Below are 19,861 nucleotides of genomic sequence, written 5' to 3'. Positions count from 1 at the left end.
GTTTGTATCTTATTGTAGTCTTTGTTGAGTCTTTATGTTTAGAATATCTTAAGAATTTATGCTGCTAAATTTTTACGGAACGGTTCGAGCTACAGTAATGCTCCAAATGTTACATGAGTTTAAAAAGATCTTCTCCAATAAAATAATGGTTAAAATAATTTTTCCAGACCTATATTAACATATTAAACTCAATTATAAAATGTTAGAGTCCAAATGTTAAAAAAAGACATTGACGTCCGGAAACTAGCAAAATCGAACTAGTAGACCTCCCTATGCTGGTGAAGGTTTGGGTGTCTCAAATGAAGTCCACAACTACTATAAATAATTTTAATAGTTAGAATAGTAAAAATATTCTGAACGTCTGGTAATGACTCCCCATGAACCGCCCGAATGGTCCTTGAGGATGACCCATACATTGGCGAGCAAGCTTCCAAAGAAGCTTGCGACAACGAAGATGTGAAGCCCCTAGGGTGTCGCTGTCAAGAATTTTCAATGAAAATTTGGCCTCACGAGGTGGGACTTGATACACTCACTGCCTATAACAATCCGTATAAAAAATAGACCAAAAACCAGCTTTTCATAAAATCTGCAAGTACAACCAACAGGCCCATGGACAGACCGTAGACTGACCCATATTTTGTGCTGCACATCTCTCAATGGGGTCAAAACCCCCCAAAATCTCAGCCTAGGAAAATTTTATTAATTCATGATCAACGGACGAACCTATGGTCCATAGTTCAGACTACGGTTTTTAGGTTTTTACCGTCGATCGATATCACATTTATCGACTCTATGACATGAGCCACAATTTACCAGCATAGTCCGTAGGTGGAGCCACAGTCTGTAGGTTTGAACGTAAGTGGGAATTAGCAGATTGTTCACAGGGAAATAATGTTGGGTCAGATTCAAATGGTCATAAATTTTAGCACAAAATTAATTCGGTGTTGCATGACCTATTCATAGATAGATAACTAAATTAGCTTTATATAGTCACCTACCTTGCTAAAATCAGACATGCGAGTAAAAAGTTATGCCTGTTTCAGTAAAGGTCTTTCGAACAGATCCAACCTATCGATCAAATGATGGACTGGCGATGGTACGCAGGACTGTCGATAGAATGATGGTTATAAGTTGGTCCAACAGTAACTAACCCTTGGGTCTTTTGGTCTTCTCCCACTTTGTTTGAAACATTAGATACATAATTTTGACCCTAAATCATCAGATTTTAGTCACTTTAAGCCTAGAAAAATAACAAGAACTTACCTAAGTCGAAATCCTATATCAAAAGATAGAAAATTAGAAGCTAGAAAGGTGAAAAAACTCAAGAACCTTAGTTTAAAAAAGAAGCAAGTTTCTAGTAGTTCCAGCCACGAAATAAAGCGTTTCTCCATGAATCTCATCACCAAGTATGTGGGATTTCACTAGTGGGTTCTTTTCACCCATTGGGTCCATAGTTTTCAATCTGTTCTTGATTTTCTTATCATTATTTAACCTAGGTTTCGTAGAATTTCAGCCAAACTTCATGATATTGTTAAAATAAATGTTCCAAATAAAATTATCATGTAATTACTAAGATTAGCGCATTAATTTCAGAACCCAACTTTATAATTCTTAAATTCTTGAATTTACATGCTTCGTCATGTATTTTAGTTATACAAGTAAACATGCATAGTTTTTAATGCATTATTATTAGATTAAATGTTCCATTCTATGTTTGCATGTTCAGTTTTGAGCTATCCATTAGTTACAAAAAACACAGTCATAATCAGTTAGTTTATATATTTCATTGGGAGTAGCATAATATCTAGTTGGAATAGGGTACTACTTACCTTATTAGTCATACAACTACTAGACCAGTAGGTTGTAAGTCCCCTCTGTGGGAAATTAGTTTAGTGATCACGCAAGCATGCCTTTATACCTTTGGTAGGATATATTGGGTCCTCTCGATGACGCATATACATCAGACACAACATTTAGCTCATGTGGTTTTATTATCGTTTATTAGTGGCTCCAACAGTTTAGTCAAACTCTGTAAATTGACCATTTATAAGTATATTAAATATTCAATTTCAACGTGTTATAAATTGGTCATTGCATCCAGTTAGATCATAATTCTGTATATCATATTCCCATTATTATATATTACATGCTTTTGTGCTTGTTTTGTTATGTATTATTTAAGCTTTATATTATACTACATTTACCTTTAATTTCTAAAGCATACGTGCAGTACATCGGGTCGTGTTATAGATTTAGGTTCTCATCATTTCGATCGCGCTTAGATTGTGCTTCGATCTCCTGTTCAGTAGATTCGGTGGTGATTTCTCATACATTGAGGACAATAGTCATTAGTTACTTTTCAGTACTTATTCTTTAAGTTTATGTTTTGCTAGACTTTGTTGGGGTCTATCTCAGCATTTCTAGTCAGTTTAAAGGCTATTTTCAGACATAGTTTCATATTAGTATTGAGTTAATAACTTCTTTTTATTAATATCATTAGTATTTCATTCATCGCTGTTATAGAATTTGGGTATTCCCCCTCTTTTCAATATAAATTTAGATTTAGCTTTCGCATTTAATTTATATGTTTAGCATGCTCATTATCATGCTAGTAGGGTTAGCATGGGATCACTTGTGAACCTACTTTCCATGTCCGCATCTCGGGGGTAGCTCAAGTCGTGACAAAACATGGTATCAAAGTACTAGGTTCAAGAATCCTAGGATGTCAGAGAAGCTGCACTATGTAGAGTCCTTTTTACGGGTGTGGAGTACACCAAATCTAAGGAGAAGAAGGCTATAAAATGTTTTAGGAAAACTTCACTTCTTGTTACTCTTATCGTACGTAAGATATGATCTTATTCCATTCTAACTTGACATTCTACATTTAAGATCATGCCTCCTCGTAAAGCTAAAGCTTGAACTGCGAATGCCAGGAATACGAACGTAGCTCCTCCTGTCCAAGATCAAGAAGTATCTAATGCAAAGTTCAAGAATTCCACACAGATATTCATTTACGCTATGACCGACAAGAACAATCGGGTTCATGCTATTGTGAATAAAAATGGTGAATTAGCAGTAGAACTCTTTGACTTTGTTAGGATTAATCCACCTGAGTTCTTAGGATCACATACTAATGAGGATACTTATTATTTCTTGGATGAGATCAACAAGATCTTTGAGTTGTTATTATACTAGTTGAAGGACATTGCTCAAATCTAGTACACTCAGTGGAAGGAGAATAGGGGTGCAAATGCAGCTCGTATCAGTAGGGATTACTTTAGTGAGACTTTTCTCGACAGGGTTTTCCCAATATAGTTTAGAGAATCAAAGGCTCAGGAACTCATGAACTTACGTAATGGAAACATGACGGTCAAAGAGTATGAGATAAAGTTTAACCAACTCTCCAGGTATACTCCTCACATGGTTGCTGACTCGAGGGTTCAAATGAATAAGTTCTTGTATGGTGTGTAAGATTTTGTGAAAACTGAGTGCAGAAATGCTATTTTATTGGGAGATGTGAATATATCTTGGATTATTACTCATGCACAACAGGTTGAGGGTGATAATCTTAGGGAACAAGCTTAGAAGAGTAAGTAGATAAGACAGGAAACTATGACTATTACGAGCATAAATTTGGTGGTAGAAATAACTCGCAGAGTTAGCAGAAGGTCCCATCCCCAGACCATTTTTCAACTAGTGTTCCATCCTCCAATAACAAGTCTCAGCAGAAGGGTAGAGCACCAGCCTGTAAGTCTCACGGAAATATTTCATGAACAAAGACTTACACCACCTAGGCGAGTGTCTTATAGGAAAAGAAGGATTATTTGGGTGCGGTGAGTATGGTCACATATTAAGGGGTTATCCTTCTACAGAGTGTCAAGGAAGTCGAAATGGTAGAGCTCATTCTTCTACATTAGCAATACCAGCAAGTCGCTTGACTCAGCAAAGTAACTAATCTGGTATAGGTGGCGGTCACTGTCACAACAGGTTTTATGCTCTTCAGGCTCGCCAAGATCAGGGAGGTTTTCGTGATGTAGTCACTAGTATGTTACATGTCATTGCACATGATATTTATGCATTATTAGATCCACGGGCTACTCTTTCGTTTCTAACTCCTTACATAGGAGTCTAATAAAGTGTTACTCCACAAACTCTATCAAAACCTTTCTCAGTCTCTACTCAAATCAGTGACCCCGTTATAGATAAACGGGTATGCACATATTGCCTATCAAAGTCCCTCAGAAAGTCATGTAAGCCAATATTGTAGGTTAGAAATGGTAGACTTTGATGTCATTCTAGGAATGGATTGCTACATTCCTGTTATGCCTTATTCGATTGTAGAACTAGAATTGTTCATTCTGAGTTTCTAGATGAACCAATTTTAGAATGGAAGGATTATAGCTTAGGGCCTATGCATTGCTTAATTTCTTACCTTAAGGCTAGAGAGATGATCTCGAAAGGTTATCTCTATAATCTAGTTCAAGTAATGGATTTTAGCTTTGAAACCCAAACTCTTGAGACAGTTCCAATAGTTTGTGAGTTTCCAGATGTGTTTTCAGAAGATATCCCCGAAGTCCCTCCCGAAAGGGAATTGATCTCCTTCCAGATATCCATCTTATTTCTATTCGTCTGTACAGAATGCCTCCTGCAGAGCTTAAGGAAATGAAAGAGCAGTTGAAAGACCTTATAGATAAGGGTTTCATTTGACCTAGTATTTCACCATGGGGTGAACCAATGTTGTTTGTAAAGAAGAAAGATGGTTCTCTCATAATGTTCATTGACTTTAGTCATTTGAAAAAGGTCACAATAAAGAATAAGTATCCCATCCCCAAAACTGATGAATTGTTTGACGAACTTCAGGGTGCTAGTCACTTATCAAAGATAAAGCACAGATCGGGTTATCATTAGCTCAAAGTTAGAGATAGTGACATTCAGAAAACAACATTTAGAACTCGGTATGGTCATTATGAATTTTTAGTTATGTCATTTGTACTAACTAATGCCCCTGCAACTTTCATGGATTTGATGAAGAAATTGTTCAAATAGTACTTGAACTTGTTCGCTATCGTCTTAATTGATGATATCCTCATTTACTGTAGGAGTGAGGAAGACCATGCATGTCATTTGATAGTTCTTTTGAACACTGCGAAAGATTACCAATTATTTGAAAAATTTACAAAATGTGAGTTCTGGTGCAATCCGTTGCTTTTCTTGGTCAAATTGTGTTTAGTGAAGGGATGCAGGTGGATTCACAAAAGATAGAAGCACTGAAACAGTTGTCCAGATCTATTTCAGCTAAAGATATAAGAAGTTTGTTAGGTTTAGCGGGTTATTACAGAAGGTTGGTAGAAATATTGTCATCCATAGCCTCACTATTGACTAGGTTGACTCATAAGATGGTCAAGTTTCCATGGTCATATTACTGTGAAAAAAGTTTTGTCGAATTGAAAATTATATTGACTATAGCTCATGTCTTGACTCTACTAGAGGGTACAGATTTTTATGTGATCTATTGTGATGCAACAAGAGTTGGGCTTGGTTGTGTGTTGATGCAATAATATAAGGTTATAATGTATGCCTCTAGACAACTTAAGGTGCTTGAAAAGAACTATCCAACTCATGACCTTGATTTTGCAGCAGTGGTGTTTGCACTCGATATATGGAGACTCTACTTGTACGGTATTCATGTAGATGTGTTTAGCGATCATAAAAACCTTCACTATGTGTTTACCCTAGAAATAGTTGAATCTTCGTTAGAGGAGATAGGTTAAGTTCTCTAAGGATGATGATATGGGTGTACATTATCATCCTGGTAAGCCACACATAGTAGTAGAGGCTATAGTAGACTATCTACGGGTAGTTTAGTCCATGGTGAGGAAGAAAGGAATGAGCTAGTGAAGGAGGTTCATAGACTTGCTTGCTTAGGAATTCTCTTTATGAGCATATCAGACAGTGGTGTAGAAGTTCAGAATGGGGCAAAATCTTTTTTTGTAGTGGAGTTTAAGAAAAAGCAAGAAAATGAATCAATCTTGCTTGAACTTAAAGAGTGAAATCTACAATCAGAGAGTGGACGTTTTCTCCCAAGGGGGAGATGGTGTACATTGCTACCAGGGTAGATTGTGTGTTCCTAATGTGGGTGACTTGATAAAGTATATCCTTGCAGAAGCCCATAACTCTAGATATTCTACTAATCCAGGTGCCACTAAGATATGCCGCGATCTGCACGAAGTCTATTGGTTGAATGGCACGAAGAAGAATATAATAGACTTTGTTGTGCCCAAATTGCTAGCAAGTCAAGGTCAAACATCAGAAACCATGAGGTATGACTCAAGAGATAAATATTCTTACTTGGATGTGGGATGTTATAAATATGCATTTCATAAAAGTACTACATCGTACTCGCAGACAACATGACTCCATTTGGGTGATGATTGATTGGATGACTAAGTCTTCTCTCTTCTTAGTGGTAAAGACTACATATTCGGTAGTGAACTATGCTTAGATTTACAATTAATGAAATTTTGAGGTATAACGAGGTCCCTTGTCGATCACTAAGATTGAGGTCCTAAGTTTATGTCTAATTTCTTATAGTCATTTCAGAAGGGTCTTGGTGCTCAAGTCAACCTTAGTACAACATTTCATCCACAGACGAATGGTAAGGCTGAGTGTACCATTCAGACCATAGAGGATATGTTGAGAGGTTGTGTGATCGATTTCAAAGCTAATTAAGGTCAAAAGAAATTATGTAATGCCCCATAATATTACATAAGGGTAAATAAGTGTTAGTTAAAAAAAGAGATTGGTCTAAAAGCCCTAGAAAACCACGCTGCAATTTTTAGTAGAGAGAACGAAGAAAAAATAAATTTCCTTCCAACATTCATCATTGTCATCGATTATCACTTGTAAGTTATTTGTGTGAGTAGCAATAAATAAAAAGTAAAAGTAGATGCAAGAACTAGACATCATCCTCAAGTTCCATATTAGTGGAGAGATTTGTTTCCACCATGGAAATTTTAATAGATTTGGAAGAGAGAAGGAGCGAGGAAAAGAATTACTAAGCGTTTATTCTTAATTAAAGAGAGAAGCGGATGATGAAGGTATGTTTTTGAACATACTTATATATTTGATTTGAATTTTCCATACCTATAGAACTGGGGTTGATAATTTAAGAATTCACGAGTTAAAAAATAGAGAAAATTTTCAGATTCTCATGATTTGAAGGAGTGCACTAATGATTTGAACTATAAACCTTGTTATTCAACAAATATGAAGAAAAAGTTGATGGTCAGCAATGTTTTGTTGGTTTATTACATTGTAAAAATAATCAAAGGGAGGTTGTCTTATGTGATTAAAGCCCCAACTAGGTGATTGGACAAATTTTTAGTCATTCATGGAACTTCTAGCGCTGTGTGTTTTAATTTATTATAAAATAGCATGTATGAAGAGGTTAATACGAAATTGATATGAATGTGATTATATATTGACCAAAGGGATTCATATAGATACATGAGTGGCGAGCTTGGTATTTTCAGCACAAGTACGGTGAGTAGTCTTACCAGAATTGGTGTTTTATAACTTGCATGATTTTCACATGGTTTATAAAGTAACGTGTTACTGAATGCTTTGAACTTGCATGTGGGAGAAGTCTTTTACTGGATATAAAACTTAAAATCTTATTTGAGATGGTCTCATTCTTACAAAATATGATTACTGCCATTGAAAAGGTTTTACACTTATTTTTGAAAAATTATGTTTTGATAGGTGATTGTTGAACTTTGAAAGGATATGGTTTGATAAATCTTAAATGCTCTGTTTGATTTTCAAATGTTTTACTGATTAAAAGACATATTAAAATCGAAGTAGACCATGATAAATCCCTTAGCTAACGGAGGGATCGTTAGACCATCACAAATTTCGCTCGACTTGTAATCTACCAATATGATTATTAATCTCCTTTACAAGGTGTTCACTGTTACTGGTTACTTCTTAAAGAGAAGGCCACTTTATTACAGGATTAATCCTTTGAAAATCTCCTAAATATAAGATTTGATATGAAAGTATTTTTCTTAGTTTAAAACTATAAGATTTGATATAGAAAGGTTTTTCTGAGTTTACAATTTAGTATTTATATTTATCTTGCTTATATAAAGCACAAAAGATTTAACATTGCTATGATATTTGAATGAACATTATTTCATCATTAAGAACATTATTTCATCATTATGATTATCGTTGTTAAGTATTCTCACTCCTCGCTATATATTTTTTACACAAAATACACGTGAATTTCGTGAAGTCTAGAGCTTTCGAGTTGATAATTTCTTGTGACCCCCCACTTGTTCGCGTGGATAACAAGGTTACTAGATGTTATAGACATTTGTTGGTATTCTTAGAGTCTCTCCATAGTGATTTTTTTATTAAAAGTTATGAGTATCCTTTCTATTGCAAACAAGTATCTAGTGTGAGAGTTATGTTTTGGAGTTGGAATCAGTAATTTAGTCTTTGAATAGAGTATTGATGAATAAGATTGCAAAATGATGAGATTGGTTGTCGACATTATTGATTTTTGTTACAGGAAATTTAAGGACAGGCCGAAAAACAGAGGACGCTCTGTCCTATTTTCTGCAGATTTCGGGTTAAGGCTTTCATTGGAAATCTTCTCCTTATTGCCGGTCCCGATTATAAATTTGGTCGTGACAAAGTTTATATAAGATCCATAGGTTATTCTTGTGACTTATGGAGCACACGTTATTAGTAGAATATCAATTATGGTTATGTTGCCGGCTAATTCTATAATCGTTATTCTGTGAGTACATGATAGGATGTGTCTAGTCTCTTTTTTCATAGTCTTCCGCATGTATGTAGGAATTAGGATTCTATTATTATATCTAACTTAGTTATCTTATTATCATTTGATTTAGACTTGATATTGAGATACAAGGAATAGTCCAGACATAGTCCATAGAAGGTATATAAAATGCGTATTTTGTATGTAATTGTCTCTCCCAATTTATGAGAAATAAGAAGTAACAAGCAGGTTCATGGAAGGGTCCACTATAAAGTAGTTAAACTCATTACAAGGGTGGAAATAATACTGGTACAAGAGACAAGGGTGTTATCGTTGAGATGTTTACCACTATTTTAAGAGTCATCGCTAGCTTGATTGACATGTTGGATAAAACCAGACAACATAAAGGCCCAAGACTTACCGGGGGGCATCCTTTATGTTTAGCAAGTCTAAAAAGATTGTGATGGTCCAATATTTAAGTAAGCTCACAACTCTAGATATATCAGGAACCTCGAATCCACTAAGATAAATCGTGTAATGGGTCAATTATATTTAAAGGAATAGATTAAGAAAGACGGTGTTGGCTCTATTTGAAGTTGTTGGATTTCATCTGTTGCCCAAGGCTGCTGCATTCGCTTGTATCTAACTGGCGCCACCATACATCCAAATTGGAAATTGTAAAAGAGTTACTACGAAATTTATCACCTTTGTTAACCATATCTGAGAAAAGATTATTGTTCAAATCATCTCTTGGACATTTTTTTAAGAAACCTTCAGCATATGATTAAATCTTATAGTAATATATTTCATTAGCAGTGAACATTTAGTACGAGTGTACTAAACTAACTCTAGAGTATATGTTAAGCAGATAAGAGGTGAAATGATATAGAGTACAAAGTCAAATTCCTAAGAGTCCCTTTATTAAAAGGCGAGAAGCAAGAAAGGTATATTGAGATTGAGATATGTAAGGTCATATATAATCCTAGACCAGGTGATAGTAGTGTTATATAGTTTGAAAATTTCTTTGAGATATATTTTACTCGTTCAAGGTTCTATGTCTCCAAAGAAAATGTATGCCATACTCCATTCATGTACTTGATACACTAACCTTACAAATTGATTAGAACATAACATATGATGAGGAACCTATGGCTATAGTTCCTAACCAAGTAAGAAAGTTATGGTCAAAAGAAATTATGTTAGTGAAAGTTTTACGGTGACATCATACTATTGAAGATGCTACTTAAGAGTTTAAAAGTAATATGCAAGTCAAGTATCCTCTCTTGTTTCATCCTACAAGTACATACTTACTTTAAAATTCATGGACTGAATTTCTAATGGTGTGGAGAATGGAATACCCCATAATTTTAGATAAGGGTTAATAAGTCTTTAGTTTTTAAAAAAGGAGAATACGCTAAAAGCCCAAGGAAGCCACACTGCAATTTTTCAGCAGAGAGAAACAAAAGATAAAAAAAATTTCTTCCAACGTTCATCATTGTCATAGGTTATAACTTGTAAGTTATTTGTGTGAGTGTAGATACAAGAAGAAGCCAGCATCCTTAAGTTCCATATCCATGGAGAATTTGTTTCAACCATGGCAATTTTAATAGATTTGGAAGAGAGAAGGAGCGAAGAAGAGAATAAGTAAGAGCTAATTCTAACTAACGAGAGAAGCAGAAGATCAAAGGTAAGTTTCTGAACTTATTTACATATTTGATCTGAATTTTCCATAGCAATAGAACTGTAGTTGGGAGTTTCAGAAATCACGAGTTAATACAAATAGTGAGAATTGTCACATATTCATGATTTGTAAGGACTCCACTAATGATTTGAACTATAAACCTTGTCATTCGGAAAATATGAAGTTAAATTTGATGGGCAGACAGGTTGTGTTGGTTTACTAAGATGTGAAGTTAATCAATGGGAGGTTGTTTTACGTTATTAAAGGTCCATTTAAGTGATTGGAAAGATTTTGGGTCATTCATGAAACTTCTAGGGGTAAGGTTATTAATTTATTATGAAATAGCTTGTATGAAGAGGTTAATACAAAATTGATATGAATGTAATTATTGATTAACCAAAGGGATTCATAAAGATACTCGAGTGGTGAGCTCGTTATTTTCAGCACAACTATGGTGAATAGTGATCTTACCACCATTGATGTTTTATAACTTGCATGATTTTCACATAGTTTATAAAGTAAATGTGTTACTAAATGTTTTGAACTTCTACGTGGGATAAGTCTTTTATTATATAAAATACTGAAAAGATTATTTGAGACGGTCTCATTCTTTTTAAATATGAGAACTGTTATTTAAAAGGTCTTAGACATATTTTAGAAATAGTAGTTTAACAGGTGATCGTTGAACTTTGAAATGATTTGATTTGATAAAATTTAAATGCTTTATTTGAAATTTGATTAATTTACTGATTACTAAAAGGATATAAATGGGTGTAGACCTTGATGAATCACGTAGCTAACGACGGGATTGTTAGGCCTGGTGCACCTTGTAATTAACGATTTCTTATATAGCCTTTGCTAGTGGGATGTGAAACTAGTATACCGTTACTGATATCCCTCGAGTAGGGATCTACATATATGAATATTTAACTACTTTACGATGAGTTCCCTGTTAACGGTTACTCCTCAAAGAAAAGGCCAATCTTACTAGATCATTCATCCTTCGAAATTTCTCAGATATAAGATTTGATATTAAAGTGTTTTTCTAAGTTTACAACTATAAGATTTGATATGGAAAGGTTTCTGTAAGTTCACTATTAAGTATTTATATTTATTTTTAATATATAAAGCACAAAAGATTGAAAATTGCTATGATTTATGAAAGAAGATTATTACATCGTTATGATTATTGAACTAGCATGTTTTATGACTTGTGCCTCGTTTAAATTGTTCTGGTTAAGTATTATTACTCACTTATATAGCGTCTCACTCCTGGCTATATTTTTTTTACAGAGAATAAAAGGGACTTTTGTAAGGTCTAGAGCTTTCGAGTTGATAATTTCTAGTGAGCCCCCATACTTGTTCGCGTGGACAACAAGCTTATTAGTTGTTATAGATATTTTTTGCTATTCTTAGAGTCACTCCATAGTAATTTTTTTTATTAGAAGTTATGAGTAGCCTTTCGTATTGCAAACATGTGTCTAGTAAGAGAGTTATGTTTTGGAGTTGGAATCAGTAATTTACTCTTTAAATAATTTATTGATGAATAAGGTGGGAAAAATATGAGATTGGCTGGCTGCGTTATTGATATCTGATATAGGAAATTTCAAGATGGGCCAAAAAACATAGGAAACTCTATCGGATTTTTTGTAGATTTCTAGTTAAGGGTTTCTTTGGAACCCTTCTCCTTAGTGCCGGTCATAATTCTAAATTAGGTCATGACAAAGTTGGTATTAGATCCCTATGATATTCTTGTGATTTGTAGATCACACATTAGTAGTAGAATCTCAATTATGGTTATGTTGCCATCCATTTCTATAATTGTCATTCTGCGAGTACGTGATAGGATGTGTCTTGTCTCTTTTTTCTTACACTTCTGCATGTGTGCACCAATTAGGATTGTCTTAGTTGTATCTAAGATATTTATCTTATTACCATTTGATTTAGACTTGATATTGCGGAATGAGGAATATACTAGACAGGATACATAAAATGCGCATTTTCCATGTAATAGTCTCTCCCAATTTATGACAAATAACAAGTAACAAGCATGTTCATGGAAGGTTCCCTTATAAGGTAGTTAAAATCATTACAAGGGTGGAAATAATACTGGTACAACAGACAAGGGTGTTATTGTTGCGATGTTTATCACTATGCAGAGTGTCATAGCTAGTTTAATTGACATGTTGGATAAAACCAGACAACAGAAAGGCCCATGACTAACCGGGGGGCATCCTACATGCTTAGCAGGTCTAAATAGATTGAGATGTTACGATATTTATGGAACCTCACAACTCTAGATATATAAGGCACCTCGAATCCACTAAGATAAATCGTGTAATGGTTGAATTATATTGAAAGGAATAGATTAAGAAAGATAGTGTTGTCTCTATTTGAAGTTGTTGGACTTCATCAGTTAGCCAAGGCTGCTCCATCGATTTTTATCTAACTGGCGCCACCATACATCCAAATTGGAAATTGTAAAAGAGTTACTATGAAATTTATCACCTTTGTTAACCATATCTTAGAAAAGATTACTGATCAAGTCATCTCTTGAATTTTTTTTCAAGAAACCTTGAACATATGATTAAATCTTATTGTACTATATTTCATTTGCAGTGAACATTTAGTGCGAGTGTACTTTACTAACTTTAGAGTATATGTTAAAAGTTTGCACTCCTGATTTTGGGGTATTTAGGATGCTTACCTATCTCTAACTGAGTTTTGCTAAAACATATATTCTCGATCAAGATTTCACATGGCTTCATATGAAGTCTTGTATTGTAGGCGAGGTCACTCACCTAAAGGATGGTTTAATGTTGGAGAGGCTAAATTTCTTAGATCAAACTTGTGATAAGAAAATATTAACAAGTCCATTTAATGAGAGATATTTTGAGTGAATTTACTCAAAAACTCAAAGAAGTCGAGTCTTATGCAGATAAGAGGAGAAAAGATTTAGAGTACCCAGTCAAATTCCTAAGAGTCCCTTTACTAAAAGGTGAGATGCAAAAAAGGTATATTGAGCTTGAGATATGTAAGGTCATATCTGATCCTAGACCAGGTGATAGTAGTGTTATATAGTTTGAAACTTTCTTTGAAATATATTTTACTCGCTCAAGATTCTATGTCTGCAAAGAAAGTATCCCATACTCCTTTCACGTACTTGATACACTAACCTTACTAATTGATGAGAACTTAACATATGAAGAGGAACCTATGGCTATAGTTTCCAAACAAGTAAGAAAGTTATGGTCAAGAGAAATTATGTTCTTGAAAGTGTTACGGTGACATCATACTATTGAAGAAGCTACTTGAGAGTTGAAAACTAATATGCAAGTCAAGTATCCTCTCCTGTTTCATCCTACAAGTACATACTTACTTTAAAATTCATGGACTGAATTTCTAACGGTGTAGAGAATGTAATACCCCATAATTTTAGATATGGTTGAATAAGTCTTTAGTTTTAAAAAAAGGATATTAGTCTAAAAGCCCTAGGAAGCCACACTGCAATTTTCAGCAGAGAGAAACGAAAAAGAAAAAAAGTTTCATCCAACGTTCATCACTGTCATCGGTTCTCACTTGTCAGTTATTTGTGTGAGTGTATATGCAAGAACAAGCCATCATCCTCATGTTTCATAGCCATGGAGAATTTCTTTGCACCAAGGTAATTTTAATAGATTTGGAAGAGAGAAGGAGCGAAGAAGAGAATGAGTAAGCGCTGATTCTTAACTAACAAGAGAAGCAAAAGATGAAGGTAAGTTTCTAAACTTATTTACATATTTGATCTGAATTTTCCATAGAAATAGAACTGGAGTTGGGAGTTTCAGAAATCACGAGTTAAAAGAAATAGTGAGAATTGTCAGATTTTCATGATTTGAAGGAGTGCACTAATGATTTGAACTATAAACCTTGTTATTCGGCAAATATGAAGTAAAGTTGATGAGCAGCAAGGTTGTGTTGCTTTACTAATATATGAAGTTAATGAATGGGAGGTTTTTTTACGTCACTAATGGCCCATTTAAGTGATTGGATAGATTTTGTGTCATTCATGAAACTTCTAGGGCTGGGGTTTTTAATTATTGTTAAATAGCATGGTATATTTTTATGACACTCGGGTTTTGACCTTACCTTAAGGTAATGAATGTCTTTCTGATATATTTTTATGCTTCCCGTGTGGGCTTGGGATGTTTCCTGATGCAGAATGGAAAAATAATAGCCTATGCCTCTAGGCCACTCAAAGTTCATCATAAGATATCAAACTCATGACCTTGATTTAGCGGCTGTAGTTTTTTCCTTGTAGATCTGGAGACATTACTAGTATGGTGTGCATGTTGATGTGTTCATTGACCATAAAAGTCTTCAATATGTGTTTATACCAAAGGATTCAAATTTTCGACAGAGAATATTGTTAGAACTTTGGAAGGATTACGATGTGAGTGTCCTCTAATACGCCAACAAGGAAAATAAAGGTGTGGATTCTTTAAGTCGTATGACTATGGGTAGTGTGTTTCATCTTGAATAAGAGAAGAAAGAACTAGTGAAAGATGTTCATAGGTTTGCCCATTTGGGTGTACGGATAGAAGATTTTCCAAGTGGTGGTCTCATGTCCATCATAACTTTGAGTCATCATTAGTGGTGGAGGTTAAATCTAAGAAACATATTTATCCTCGATTGAAGGAGTTGAAGGAATCGGTACTTGGTAAGCTTAATAAGTCATTCTTACAAGGGGAGATGGTGTTCTTAGGTACCAATGGAGATTATGCGTATCTGATGTTGAGGATTTGATAAATTTAAATCTAATAGAATTCGATGGTTCCCCTTATTCTATACATCCCTGTGTCAACAAAATGTATCATGACCTTTGGTAGGTTTATTGGAGGGACAATTTTAAAAGGTATATTGCGGAGTTTGTTGCAAAGTGTTAATATTTCCAACAAGTTAAATGTGAGCATCTATAATCAGGTAGTTTAACCCAAATCATGAATTTTCCTACTTGGAACTGGAATGTTTCAATATGGGTTATGGTGGATAGGCTGACCAAGTCTCCCCACTTAATCCTTTTATATGTAAAACTGAAGAGTGTGCAAGGACTACATTTATGAGATTGTGAGTCTTCATGGGATTCCCTTGTCCTTCATTTCGGGTAGAGATGACCAATGTATTTCTATTTTTTTGAAAGCATTTCAAAAGAGATTACGTATTCAAGTGAAACTTTGCACAACTTTTTATCCTCATATTGATGAGCAGCAAAATGTACAATACACACCCTAGAAGATATGGTAAGAGCCTAAGGTATTTATTTTAAGGGAGATGGGATGATCACTTACAACTAATTTAGTTCTCCTACAACTATAGTTACAATTCGAGAGTCTACATGGACCCTTTTGAAGATCTTTATTGTAGAATATGTACGTCTCAATTTTGATGGTTTGAGGTCGGTGAGTCCTCACTCCTTGGTCCTGAGATTATCTATGAGGCTATAGAGAAAGTTCATGCGATAAGAGATAGTTCGAAGACAAACCTCTAAAATTAATTAGGAGAAAATAGAGCCTAAAATGTTTTTTCATAATGTATAATGTACTAAAATGGTTAATAACTTGGTAATGAGGCAGTTTCAAAATATTTAAGTTAATTGGAATTTAAATGTCAATAGACGACCATGACGTTCAACGACTCAATCATCTATATGCCTTATGTGTTTTTATGTGATTATGCGTGTATCAAGATTTTATATGGTCCTTATATGAGTAATAATAGGATTAATAGGAAGTGTTTCATGTTTCATGATGTTTGGAGGTCAAACGTCAAAGAACATATATGACCGTCGAAATGTTTACCTTGAAACGACCTTGTGTGTCTTAGTATGTTTAATTGTGTTTTTTGAGTCCATTTTAAATGATATTTATGCGATAGGTACTAAAATTATATAAGACCATATTCAGGCTGTAAAAATGCGATAAAACATCCCCGAGGAACAACAAAGAGTCCTTGATGAAGGAACCTTCTCAAGAGCATAAGGCTGTCTAGACAAACCCCAAAAGATGGAGGCAATCGAAAGCCAGTTTGATGGTCGAATGCATGTTAATGGTGGTCATGGTTCAATACTTTTCCTAAGGATTATATTCTCCAAAAATTCAGCCTCTTTCCCAATCGACATGGATCCTGGACAGTCCGTTTGTGAACTTACGCCCCGTTGATGGGCAGTCATATGTTGGGTCTCTAACCTGCGCATCTTACTGTTAAATGTATGAGGTGAAGTGGAAATTTCATGCCACGTTCAAATAAATGTTTGAGCGGTTTCCTAAGGGAATTCTAGGTAAGTTAACTAGGTTTATATCTCTTAACTACCTAGATTAATTTATTATTCTAAAATCAAAACCATAGCCTCTAAACAACTCTCTAGAACTCCATTGAAGCTTGAAAATTGATTTCTCCACCAATATCACTCATTTTTCGTTGATTAGAATTTATAACGGTATATTTTTTCATCCTTGAAAATTCTATCATATTACATCCAATCTTTAAAGAAATTTCAAAGACTTTATCAAAAGATAGATTTGTAACTTGTGATCTAGCCATGTGTTCCTGCATAAAATGCTTTGAATCATTTAATATTTATTGAAATGATGTTAATTTGATTATTTTCACCTAAAATATTCATCAACCCATGAAAAACCTAAACTCTCCAAATTATCTATGTTGTAGGTGTTATGATCAAGTCTTAATGCTTATGAATTCTACTGTAGTTTTCCTTAGGCTATTGAATGATGAAAGAACTGTATTAGATTGATGTATTGTTGTCTTAGATTGGTAAATATATATTGAATTGATTTAGATTCATTGAGTATTATAATTTTTTGTATTGAATTGATGATCATGACCATTGGTAAGGGCCTTTAGGTTTTATATTGGATTATTCAGTGATTGATTGAAGTTGTGGGAATGGATGGGACGTATGCTTACATTATTCTCTTTGTAATATGTAAATTAGGTCTTTAATTATTTTATTATTGGTATGCTCTACTAGTGGTGGCATTGCTATATCTTTTACTTGTGAATTTTGTGACCTCGTCGGTGTTATATTATGTATTATAATGATCATGGACTTTATGTGTAGTTATTTATGTAAAGTAAGATCATATATATCTACTTGTGAGTAATGATAAAGTATGTGTTTTTCTATTGACATTAGTTCATAATGCTAAACTATGTCTATGTCCTTCTGTGTGTAGTCTTAAAGTGGATGTGTGATTCTTCCTAATTGACTTTATGATTCCTGTGATGGTAATGTTCATGATCCTATAGTATTATATAGGGTGATATAAAGTTGTCTTGGTTTTTCTTATGTTCTACCTAAAAGTTGTGCTATATGTTGTATGTGAAATATTGTGTCTTGTTTTTGTAAACTTGTGTCCCTTACCTGATACATGTATAATGACATTATGACTTCTTTACTTACGATGCAACAGATTCTTAGTCTTATTTGTATGAATTACTTGTGAACTTGAATGTTGCTAATAAGATCCTTCATGTGGAGCCTTCAACCTAGTTGTAAGGTTATGATATCCTTTAAATCCAAGAGCATAATTATATACTTGTTGTGCCAATGGTGGACTTAGAGATTAATTAGATGGAACAACATGAAATTGTCCTTAGGAAAATCATTTATAAATAAACTTAACAATTGTAAGATAACCCTATAGGACTTCTTTAATATGGTCTAATGTGATTTGGTTGTAAACTACATACCGAACCTCTTCATGTACTCCTTTATTGAAATACTTTATGAGAACAAAGGCTAACACTACTCGAGTATTCTCTCGGTAGTAACTCTAGTTAAGTATAATGCTACATTACAAAACAACCTTTCATATTCCTTAGCCATTTACCTATATGGGATATGTCTATGTTCTACCACTAGCAAGTAGAACACCCTCTATCGGACAAGGTTACAACTCAGGATTCCATGCCTTGATACAATCGTCTATGTTGGTTATTGCCTATTATAATCATTTAGGATACTGACTAATGTTTGAGAAGTTCTATGAAGGTGTGATAGTTTTATGGGACAATATCTAGACATTGTACGATTAGGCTTTGAAGATGTTAGTGTGTCAGTCCCTAGGTCATGTCTTGGATAATTACTTGAATTTCCTTATGTAATGAATGACTCTTAAATGAACTAATAATGATAATGACTTGTGTTGGACTGCAGGTAAATTAATAACTATTTACCTAGTGTAGTTAAGGGTTGTCTAGTTAAGGTGTGAAGGGGGCACATGAATGGTCACCTCATGTATTACCTAGGTAAGTGATAACAATTAATCTAGATAGGAAAGTTTGTTGATACATTAGACATGATATAAACTTAGGTAGTCTTAAGGATTATTTAGGTAATCTTTGAGAGGATATATGATCATATCTTCTTTATTTACTTAATAATGTTTTTTGATAACCGTTGTGAGAATAATATAATATTATATGTAAGTTATGTTATGAAATGAGAATGATCTTATCCTGGGTAATCGGAAGGATATCTTAGGTTCGTGTAAAGGGATTACATGGGCAGTCGCTTCACAACTCACTCAAGGGAAATTTAGAGTCACCTTTGGTAGGAGGATCTCATAGTTATGCTTATGGTGTATTGTATTTGTGTCTCTGAATATCATTTAGTGAGAGGGTTGTATGCTTTATAGGTTCAAATAATTAGTCACGGTAAATTGGCAAGGTTTACTATAATATTTTTTAAAATGTTTTAAAATGCTTATGTGATATGTTATCTTTTTATATGGTGTTAAATGTTGTTTTTATTCTTATAGTATGATGTTTAAACAAAAAAAACATATTTCCATTACATGCTAATTTTTATGATTTTGTGCATTAAGTCATTCTTAGTACAAGTGTTTGTACTAATTCCATACGTTTCTTATATCAAAAGGTTTAGGTGGAAGGTGAGAAGGTGTCTTGAAGGAAAGCGTGGATTCTAGTTATCGTTCTAGAAAAGTTTGAAATACGTCCTCATTTTACTCGAGACATTAGATTTCTTTCGATTCTTGTTTCGAAAGATTGTAATAGACTTATCAGAACTATATTTTGATGTATGGACCGCGGCCCAAGTATTATTGTGTCTAAGGATTGATGATATGAGACCTAGTATATCCTATGTTTTTTTATGAAACATTGTTCTAATGTTTTTAAAAGTTCAAATTATGCACTACTTTTCATATAGGTATAAGCGATAAATGATACAAATGGTCTTGTACAACACCCCCGAGAGGTCAAGTACCTCGTGCCATGACCTAAAAATGCCCTATCTCCTAAGATATTCATGAGGGTCCTGAAAAATGTGTTATCAGAGCATATGTTATTAAAGTTTTTTGAGGAATACAAAA

The 19,861-nt window shown here is 34.1% G+C and overlaps 1 long non-coding RNA gene across 1 annotated transcript; it reads left to right on the top strand.

Moving 5' to 3' along the window:
- The first annotated feature begins 16,287 nt into the window (after window positions 1-16,287).
- LOC109120769 (uncharacterized) lies at window positions 16,288-19,613 on the top strand. The gene is made up of 2 exons (XR_002028196.3): window positions 16,288-16,785; window positions 19,408-19,613. It is a non-coding gene; the product is annotated as an uncharacterized lncRNA (long non-coding RNA).
- Window positions 19,614-19,861: the final 248 nt, after the last annotated feature.

Source organism: Solanum lycopersicum, chromosome 7 (genome assembly GCF_036512215.1).
Source record: "Solanum lycopersicum chromosome 7, SLM_r2.1".
NCBI lineage: Eukaryota > Viridiplantae > Streptophyta > Magnoliopsida > Solanales > Solanaceae > Solanum > Solanum lycopersicum.
The sequence above is the reverse complement of the archived record's forward strand: the minus strand, read 5'-3'. Positions and strand labels throughout refer to the sequence as shown.